The sequence below is a fragment of the Pinus tabuliformis genome, chromosome 9 (assembly GCF_031772625.1).
Source record: "Pinus tabuliformis cultivar Carrire ecotype Pingquan chromosome 9, CPIR1, whole genome shotgun sequence".
Lineage (NCBI taxonomy): Eukaryota > Viridiplantae > Streptophyta > Pinopsida > Pinales > Pinaceae > Pinus > Pinus tabuliformis.
Genome location: NC_142307.1, coordinates 1,990,044,215 through 1,990,055,084, shown reverse-complemented (window position 1 = coordinate 1,990,055,084; position 10,870 = coordinate 1,990,044,215). Strand labels below are relative to the sequence as shown.

The 10,870-nt window shown below is 38.1% G+C and overlaps 1 pseudogene; it reads right to left on the bottom strand.

Annotated features, from left to right (window-relative positions):
- Nucleotides 1-874: 874 nt before the first annotated feature.
- Nucleotides 875-1,746, bottom strand: LOC149156999 (uncharacterized; annotated as a pseudogene).
- Nucleotides 1,747-10,870: the final 9,124 nt, after the last annotated feature.

Below are 10,870 nucleotides of genomic sequence, written 5' to 3'. Positions count from 1 at the left end.
AAAGATAATCGGATGGGGCTTGAGATGACTTAAAATGGGAACTAATTTTAGGCTAGTAAATAAATATGAAGAGGTAATTTAATAAATGACTAAGTTTTCAGGGTTGTATGGGCAAAGAACAGCATGAGCTGAGAAATTAAATCAAAGACACAGAGTGTTTCATGAGGCAAGATAGGCAGGAAGTTTAGCAATCAAATTTGAAATAATATGGAGTGGAAAGACTGTTGAGATGGCTGAAAAGGGCATATATAATGAATCCTTTGCAGACAGAAGAAGACACACAGAGGATGAATGCTTTCCAAGGCAGAGCACTAAACTGGATTATACATTTCTTACTTAAAAACATTCAATTGGAAATGATTATGAATGAACTGTAAAACATAACAAGATACATTTGAAATAAACAAAAGAAACATATGCTAAACTCATACCACAGGAATCTCATGAATCAGAGCTGCATCATTTTATTAATTTCCTGGCTAAACTGTACAGTGAAGCGTTGTGTTTCCTTCCACACCTTTCCCAGAACTCAGACCATTAAAAAATGATTTTCCCTATATTAAATAAGCTTAGAGGTGGGAAAACAGATCGACACAAAATAGGGAGCTGTTTAACATCATTAACAAACAGGAGCCAATCATCTTTTCTGAAGATAAGCAGCGTTACATTTTCCACTCAAATGACCAATGGAGAGGCGGAAGTTGTAGCTGTAAATCCCTTTGAGTTGCAACTGAAGACATAAATAGACCATATGTTCCTATTTCTTTGCTATGATAGATATCTATGCTTTATATTTAGGCATTCGGTCTTTGACTGTTCACTTTCCTTTTTGTCGTTTGAATAAAAACTAATTCTTAATAAAAATGGTTTTAAACTAAGCTTTTGCCTTTAATAAAGGGGAAAACGTGTCAATGAACGATCCCAGCTGGCAAACTAGGGTGACACCAATGTTGTAAGGCAAGAGTTTCAAGTCTTAGAGTTTCATGAGTCCTCTCAGAGCATATTTAGTTGTAGTGTAGAGCCCACTGCCATACAAGGGATATAGAGAAGCAAGCGAGCCCATGAATACCAGAGCCAACCGACAATGGCGGTTGCTCCTTTGCCTCATCAAAGGAAGAGCCGCGCGTAATGTATAGAGCGTTCCAGTTATGTTGGTTTGGACTGTGGAAGCGATTCTGTCAATGGGGAGCTGATCCAGATAAGAAATACGAGTAACCCCAGCGTTGCATACAAGAATATCAAGTGGCCTCCACTCAAAAGATTCATGTATGGTTGTAGAAATTGCTTTGTAGTCACTTATATCTGCAACCTTCACATTGATCCTGTCCTAATCACAGTGTCCCTCTTTAAGGATTTCTTCAGCTGCCTTTTGAAGATTAGAGAGATTTCTTGCTACCAAAGTGACGTAGGAGCCCTGTATAATAGCTTCTTTTGCAATTTCAAAGCCAATTCCACTTGATAACGTGCTTATTTTGCAAACTACAGATAATGCAGGGGTGCCTTCATTTTAAGATGATTACAGTGGTGAAAACAATGGCCGCTATTAATATTATTGCTTGAACCACGGGATGTTGGATATCCATGATTATGATTGCAGTAACATGAGTTAGGCCTATTATCCCTGGCAAATCCGTGCAACTTATTGGCAATTTGGAGGAATTTTGAGCAGTTTCGAGCCTCTGGCTGTATGCGCCGCGCCTGTGTAAACACACACTGAGTGTTCACACCTAGTGCGTCGCACCTCATCAATGCACTACGACACTCAGCCTATGCGCCGCACACACTCTTGGCTTGAAAATTTACAAGTTTTTCCCTTCCACAGCTTGAGTCAGCTTTCACATGAGCTCTTGAATGCAAATGATATTGATACGCATGGAAATATCTTCATAAAGACATGGCTTTGATTTTCTTCACTTTTAATATAACTCTGTTCTTCAAGTTTCCTTTTTTAATTTTGGCTAAAATGATGGCTTTTTGGTTGATTTTTGCACGAGATGGTGGTGTTGAATTTCGGCAAAAGATGACCAGAGTCTGTATTTGAAGTACTCCATGGCGGAAAACTTTAAAAATACATATTTATTACAAACAATTAATTTGACGATTTCCTCTTCAAAACAGAGTTTTGAAGAGGAATCATCCTTGAGCATTATTGATAATGGAAATCTGAACCTCCCTCTGGCCTGCTAGCATTATTGGGCACTTTGAGGACTAAATCAGTTAAAACCTAGACCTAAAAATCTTATAATAACTCTTTGCTGACAAGAGGCCAAAACAGGACTATGAATGATTTCAAAATTGATTCGACAAACAGACCTAAACCAGCAGGTACAAAGCATGAGGGGAAATTACTGACAAGACCCTTCCATCAGATTATGGCATGCCCCTAGCGGAATGCAACTGAGTGAATCGAGCGAGACACCTAAAAAATGAAATGCAATAAGAGAAATGATCTCTGACGGAGGGATGTAAAGACCGACTCTAACATTGGCTCCAATGGGGATGGTAGCTCCTTGGAGGTGCCAAGAACTGCAGATCTTTGGGAGAGCAGACAGTGCCTTCGTCCATTGGGCTATGGAGTCATTATTTCGACAAACAACACAAGACTTGTTAACTCATTTATTGACTGAAATTTTGACTCAAAACTAAAATTGAAAACCATAATAAAGCCAAACATGACTAAAATATAACTAACAAACCTACTCTAAGTGTTCTTTTCACCACTCGATCAAGTGAAATGGAATAGCCAATGCAACCATGTAAGCATCCTGGTTGCTATTTTAATTCTCTGCAAGTGCTCGCTTAGGAACAACAAGAGAAAACTACTGAACGGCAACTCCCATGGAAGGTCGGAATCAAGTTGACTGCTGATAAACTTGCAAAGCATGAATTGACTGGATGACTTTAAGAATACTGCGAAAGGATCTTCATAAACATCGCTATTGATTCCATTAACACATTACTGCTCTGGATATCAAGATTTTCCTCACATTTGTGTTGCCTTTCTTTGATGATTGCAGCAAGCTTTGAATCAGATTATTATCAACATTCTCTTCTGTCACATGGTTAGTCGATGGGGAAGAACTTTTACAGCAAACATCATCCAACACACGAGCAATAGGATCATCAAAAATTTGAGAAGACTGTTGTAATGTGTCCATTGAAACTGTATGACATCTTACTAGCTGTTCATCTTTTTCTTTAGAGATATTACGAAGATTCTGCCTTATAAACTGAAATGCTTCGAAACAAAAGGGTACAGAATCCTCTTGCATCATTAGATCATGTATTTCAGATTCCATGCCTTCATCTATAATCTGACCTTCAATTGCATTTGGTGGCTGCAAATCTGGTGCTAGGGAGGGTTTTGTATCCAAAATGATTTCATCAATCATTTCAGGGGAAGATTTCTCATTAACAACTTGCTCAAGAATTTCACTATCTGTCTCATCCTCAACATTAAAACTGAGAAATTGTTGACTTCCTACAAGCTGTTCATTTGAAGATTTACTATGCAATTTACCCTTCAAAAACTGAAATGATTCAAAACAAAATGGTATGGAATCATCTTGTATCATTTGATCACATGTGCCAGCTTCCATGTCTTCATCTGCAACTTGACAAGCAATGGCTTTCTGGGACTGCAAAGCTGAATATGAGAAGTCTGGAACAAAGTGTTCATTGCCCTCAAGAGGGTCCAAATCAAGACTTGTTGACAGCTGATTTCTGATTGCATGAATGTTGTCTCTGATGAACTGAAACGAAGAAAAACAAAAAGGCAAAGATCCTTCACTTACTTCAAAATTTGTTGCACTTTCCTCGTCATTGTCATAGCTGATATGCATCGGTTGATCACTGTACTCGAGCTGCTGAAAGTGAACTTCTTCCTCCCACAAACTAGCTGCTGATTTTTCTGCAAGATTAGCTTCTGTTTGGAGAACATAATCATCATCATACTGATCAAACTGAGGCAAATCATCAGTCTAAAAGACATCATCAAGCATACATGTCATGTCAACAGATCTCTCTTCTCCAAGATGATCTATAAAACAATCATTATCAGCTCTATGACAACTAGGATAAGAAAGAAGATGTTTTGGAGCAGCAACTTGTTCTTCTTCAATCAGCGAGCTATGGGCTTGAACATCATAATCATTCCTTGCGGTGATCTTTTCCATCATCTCTTCTACTGCACTTACCAAAATGTCAATATTTACCTCTAGAGATGTCGATTCCTCCGGATCTATATTTTTCATCTCTTCTTCTTTCAACCTTGCCCTTTGAATCAGTAGATGAGCCTCTACATTTACTGCATTGTTCTGCATCTCCTCAAGTGTTGCAATATTCCTTTCTCTCAGCTGAAACTCCATTTCCAGATCAAAGGCACCCTGGTAGTGCAAAAGAGAAGATTTAAGAGGAGGTCTTATATCAATTCGGATCGAATAATAAACTTGGTTAAATCTGGCAGAAAATTGTTGTACTGTCTCCCCTGACTGTCTTTTCAGCTGGTTATACTCTTCTAAAATAAGGAAAAGGTTCTATCTGATCATCCACCTGTCGAGAAAAACTTTGAAAAACTGCTGGAAATCTGAGATGCTCGCATCAGGTAGGGTTTTGAACCAACTCTTGACTTTGCCTTGCAAAGAAAGAGCAAAAATCCTTATACTGACATCTTCGCTATCAACTTCAAAAAGGTCTAGAAAAGACTCAAAATTCTGCACATGTTGCTCAGCGTTGACATTCTTACTTTCACCATCAAACCTCGGCAAGTATAGATCATAGTTTTTGGGGAAAGCATGAAGAACAGAAGGTAAAACAAGAGGTTTATACCTATCTGGGATTATAAAAGGTGTAGGAGTATATACAAGAGCTACAGGATCAGGTTTGTTTTCTTTAGGCTCATCACGCTGAAGAGAGTCATCATAAGATGTGGGAAAAGTAAGGAGGCCAGGATCAAAGGGAAACTTAGTATTTACACTTTTTGAATAGGTCGATTGAAGATTTTGATCACCTTTATCATACAACAAATTTTGAAAAACTTTCAGGACAGCTTCAAGAACAGCAAAGAAGTAATTTACAAGAAAGCAGAGTAGATCCTGAATACCATTCCACTTTGGATACCCGGACTTTGTGTAAGATCCTTCCATTTTCTCAGAGAAGAGTTAGTCCTCCAGTGGAGTCTCTACATTGAGTTGGAGTCACCAGGTGAATGATTTCAGCCTTCTTATGTCTGATCGTTGTCCACCATCAACCATCAGATCTAACTTGATACATGTACTGGGGTGATCGTTTAGATCAGATGTTCAGTTTATAAACTAGACCAGAGATTGACTGAAGCAGCTTTTATCTACTTGCGCTAATGCAAAGAAAAAGTGTTTCGAAGGCTACCTAGCTGACTTCAGGCTCCGTCTGTAGTCTACAAAGCCAAACAATGAAAATAAACTTTCTTCCCTAGTATGGTCGCCACTATGTTAGAGCCTAGATTTGCCTCAAGCTGAAAAGGCAAGGTTCTAGGTCCACATCAAACCACGCTCAGCCTCGTAGCTAGCCCTACGAGGACAGGAGAGGGCTCTCTCTGGGTCAATCTCAACAAAAGATAATCGGATGGGGCTTGAGATGACTTAAAATGGGAACTAATTTTAGGCTAGTAAATAAATATGAAGAGGTAATTTAATAAATGACTGAGTTTTCAGGGCTGTATGGGACAAAGAACAGCATGAGCTGAGAAATTAAATCAAAGACACAGAGTGTTTCATGAGGCAAGATAGGCAGGAAGTTTAGCAATCAAATTTGAAATAATATGGAGTGGAAAGACTGTTGAGAGGCTGAAAAGGGCATATATAATGAATCCTTTTCAGACAGAAGAAGACACACAGAGGATGAATGCTTTCCAAGGCAGAGCAATAAACTGGATTCTACCTTTCTTACTTAAAAACATTCAACTGGAAATGATTATGAATGAACTGTAAAACATAACAAGATACATATGAAACAGAAAGAAGAAACATATGCTAAACTCATACCACAGGAATCTCATGAATCAGAGCTGCATCATTTTATTAATTTCCTGGCCAAACTGTACAGTGAAGCGTTGTGTTTCCTTCCACACCTTTCCCAGAACTCAGACCATTACAAAATGATTTTCCCTATATTAAATAAGCTTAGAGGTGGGAAAACAGATCAACACAAGATAGGGAGTTGTTTAAAAACATTAACAAACAGGAGCCAATCATCTTTTCTGAAGATAAGCAGCGTCACATTTTCTACTCAAATTTGTTGATGACTAATGGAGAGGCGGAAGTTGTAGCTGTAAATCCCTTTAAGTCGCAAGTAAAGACAGAAATAGACCATCTGTTCCTATTTCTTTGCTATGATGGATATCTACGCTTTATATTTAGGCGTTCGGTCTTTGACTGTTCGCTTTCCTTTTTTGCGTTTGAATAAAAACTAATTCTTAATAAAAATGGTTTTGAACTAAGCTTTTGCCTTTAATAAAGGGGAAAACGTGTCAATGAACGATCCCAGCTGGCAAACTAGGGTGACACCAATGTTGTAAGGCAAGAGTTTCAAGTCTTAGAGTTTAAACGAGTCCTCTCAGAGCGTATTTAGTTGTAGTGTAGAGCCCACTGCCATACAAGGGATACAGAGAAGCAAGCGAGCCCATGAATACGAGAGCCAACTGACAATGGCGGTTGTTCCTCTGCCTCATCAATGGAAGAGTCACGCGCAATGTATAGAGCGTTCCAGTTATGTTGGTTTGGACTGTGGAAGTGATTCTGTCAATGGGGAGCTGATCTAGATAAGAAATACGAGTAACCCCAGCGTTGCATACAAGAATATCAAGTGGCCTCCACTCAGAAGATTCATGTATGGCTGCAGAAATTGCTTCGTAGTCACTTATATCTGCAACCTTGACATTGATCCTGTCCTGATCACAGTGTCCCTCTTTAAGGATTTCTTTAGCTACCTTTTGAATATTAGAGAGATTTATTGCTACCAAAGTGACGTAGGAGCCTTGTACAACAGCTTCTTTTGCAATTTCAAAGCCAATGCCGCTTGATAATGTGCTTATTTTGCAAACTACAGATAATGCAGGGGTGCCTTCATTTTAAGACGATTACAGTGGTGAAAACAATGGCCGCTATTAATATTATTGCTTGAACCGCAGGATGTTGGATATCCATGATTATGATTGCAGTAACATGAGTTAGGCCTGTTATCCCTGGCAAATCCGTGTAACTTATTGGCAATTTGGAGGAATTTTGAGCAGTTTCGAGCCTCTGGCTGTATGCGCCACGCGGTAGGCCCAATGCATCGTGCCTCTCCAGTGTGCCGCGCCTATGTAGAAACACACTAAGTGTTCATGCCCAATGTATTGCGCCTCATCAATGCGCCGCGCGCAGTCTTGGCTTGAAAATTTACAAGTTTTGCCCTTCCACAGCTTGAGTCAACTTTCACATGAGCTCTTGAATGCAAATGATATTGATACGCATGGAAATATCTTCATAAAGACATGGCTTTGATTTTCTTCACTTTCAATATAACTCTATTCTTCAAGTTTCCTTTTTGAATTTTGGCTAAAACGATGGCTTTTTGGTTGATTTTTGCAGGAGATGGTGGCATTGAATTTTAGCAAAAGATGACCAGAGTCTGTATTTGAAGTACTCCATGGCGGAAAACTTTAAAAATACATATTTATTACAAACAATTAATTTGATTATTTCCTCTTCTAAACTGAGTTTTGAAGAGGAATCATCCTTGAGCATTATTGATAATGGAAATCTGAACCTCCCTCTGGCCTGCTGGCATTATTGGGCACTTTGAGGACTAAATCAGTTAAAACCTAGACCTAAAAATCTTATAATAACTCTTTGCTGACAAGAGGCCAAAACAGGACTATGAATGATTTCAAAATTGATTCGACAAACAGACCTAAACCAGCAGGTACAAAGCATGAGGGGAAATGACTGACAAGACCCTTCTGTTAGATTATGGCATGCCCCTAGCGGAATGCAACTGAGTGAATCGAGCGAGACACCTAAAAAATGAAATGCAATAAGAGAAATGATCTCTGAAAGAGGGATGTAAAGACCGACTCTAACAGTGGGCACCCGTTTTGACGCCACCCATATTTCTTGTGTTGGTACCATTTGCGATAGAGATTAATATAGTGGTTCAAAATATAGAATATCTACAAAGAGAATGGTAGTAGTTCTGGTCCCAGGTGAAGTTGAATAACCACCGCCTTGCTTAGTTCAAGACATAGATTCACCAATAAAAGACACTAGTTTCGAATCCATATTCAATTGGCTGAGATCAAAATCTAGTGCCATTTGATCCAATTGAGCTAGAAGAAACAAATCAAGACTGAGACCCTGCAATAGATTCTTTTGATTAAGATCGATATCCAACCCTAGAGACAATTGATGCCTCTATGGTTTACCTTTCATAAGTGAATGAACCAATAGCAATGACATGAGAATAGCACATTTATTCAGTGGATCCTAGCATTGAAGAATCTGTTGATCTAATTGGAGTTTCACCCGTGGTTGAAGTAGCAGGCCTACTATTTCTAGATCGAGATGAAAATCTCGCTTCGAATTCTACACCAAGGAGCAACACATTTTACTTAAGGATTTATTTTTGGATTGACGACTATATGTAGAGATCCAAGCACGTTTGGAAGAAGAATACAATTCAATGAAGTGGAGTCATTGAATCCTTCATTTCTAGTATCCTATCTTTGTATTTCTATAGTCAGCTACGTATGCGTTCTTTTGTATTCAATCATATCATTAAACAATTTTCAAGATTATTTTGGCATCCTTGGGAGGTTTTCTTGAAGTGTTTCAAGCATTGTTGGATGAAAAATGCATTCACTAAATTCCATAGTTGGCGAATTTTAACCGACAAGGAAAACTACGTATAGTGGCTCATAAAGATGAAGCTTGCGCCCTCCTTTTTAATGTCCTATGGGATGAAGTTTGCAAAGGAGAATCCATAGAAAAGGTTGATGATGAATTAAGCTTAGAAGTGAAGCTGAAGGAAGAAGGACCAGCCAAGCCTACATCTTCTAGAGACCTTACCATATGGAAGAGCAAGGACAAGAAATCTTTTTCCCTCATCAATGCTATAGTAAGTGAGGAAGTAAGCAGACACATTGTCTTAGTCACTGATTCATATGGTGCACTTAAAAAATTGAAAGATTTGTATGATTCTCATTATGACCTAAAACTCGTACAACTACTTATGAATCTTTTTAACCTTGAACTGAAAGCTGGAGACCCCATGGCACTAGCCTTAGAAATCAAATCTATCATGCATGACATAGATTCCATGAAAGTTAAGATAGATATGTCTCTCATACCCTTCATAAAAACCCTCTATCCTACCTACTCTCACTACCTTCAATATTTGCAAGTGGCCAAATGAAAAATATGACATTTGACTCCCTAGTTGAGAAGGCTACAAAAAGAGAAAAAACCTTTGGAGAGAAGAAGTAAGCATCATAGTTCACTGAAGGGATTATATGTGTTTCCCAAAAATTAAAAGATTTATTATGCCAAAGGAGATAGCAGCAAAAGAGGACGTGAGAGAAGGAACTTTAGATGAAAGGGGGGTATATGGAATCAAACAAAGAGACTTGATCTGCATTGTACCCATTGTGGAAGAAATGGACATGAAGCCAAAACATGCAAAATTCCATGGGAGAGGATCAAAGAACAAGAATAGAAAGAAAAACCTCCAGAATAAGCAACAGGTAACGCACCAAAATTAGCTCATTACATTTTAGCTCATTGTAATATGGATTGCATGAGGATGTGTTTAACATTGCATCTTCTTCTTGGAGAGACACATGACTGCTTGACACAAGTGCCACTTGCCAGATGACATTTCAGAGAGAAGCATTTGATCAAATTAATGAAAAGATAGATGATGTGGTATACTTTGCTAATAGTTCCAATATTAAGCCTTCAGTGATTGGTACAATAAGATTCAAGCTTCTTAAACTATCAGATTTTTTACTACATGAAGTTCTCTATATTCCTCGCTTGTAGAGGAACCTGCTATCCCTTGTGCACATTCACAACAAGAACACCCCATTCATATTTTTGAAGGAAAGGTTGAGATAAGGACTTCCAACAAGAATACCATGATGATTGGAGAGGAAGAAGGCAGATTGTTGAAGCTAAAAGGGACATCTTCATATTCAGCACAACATCTTTCCCATCTCACTTAGCATAACGAAGGTACAATGTTTTCAAGTCTTCTATGGCATGCTAGATTTGGACATATTAATTATGATAGTCTCTGTTTGATGAAAAAGAAGGGTGTTTTGGTATATTAGAGAAATTTTGAGGTCTAAAATGGGCCTCCAAACAAAAATGTAAAACCAAAATCAACTTTATAAGAACCAATAGGATTCAAGATGATGATGTCAACCATGGGGGATGATTCACCAGTTTTAGAGTAAAAAATAAAAATAAAAATAAAAAACTATTTTTGGAACTTGTATTTTCAACTTATCTCTCTATTATTTTACTCAAATTTCAAGTAGGAGCACTCGTTGGATGCAAAATTTAATTCAACACCCAAGGAGTACCCATGTTGCATAATTTCTATGGACCTTGATACACGAAAATAAGAAATACATGAAAAGCATCATTGCAATCACGTTTTTTCATGTATTTCTCATTTTTCATGTAGTAGGTTCTATGAAAAGTATGCAACATGGGTACTCCTTGGATGAGGAATTAAATTATGCATCCAACAAGTTCCCTTGCTCAAAATTTGAGTAAAACCGTAGGGAAATATGTTGAAAATACAAATTGAAAAAATAGTTTTTTTTCCCTCTAAAATTTCATGATGTAAT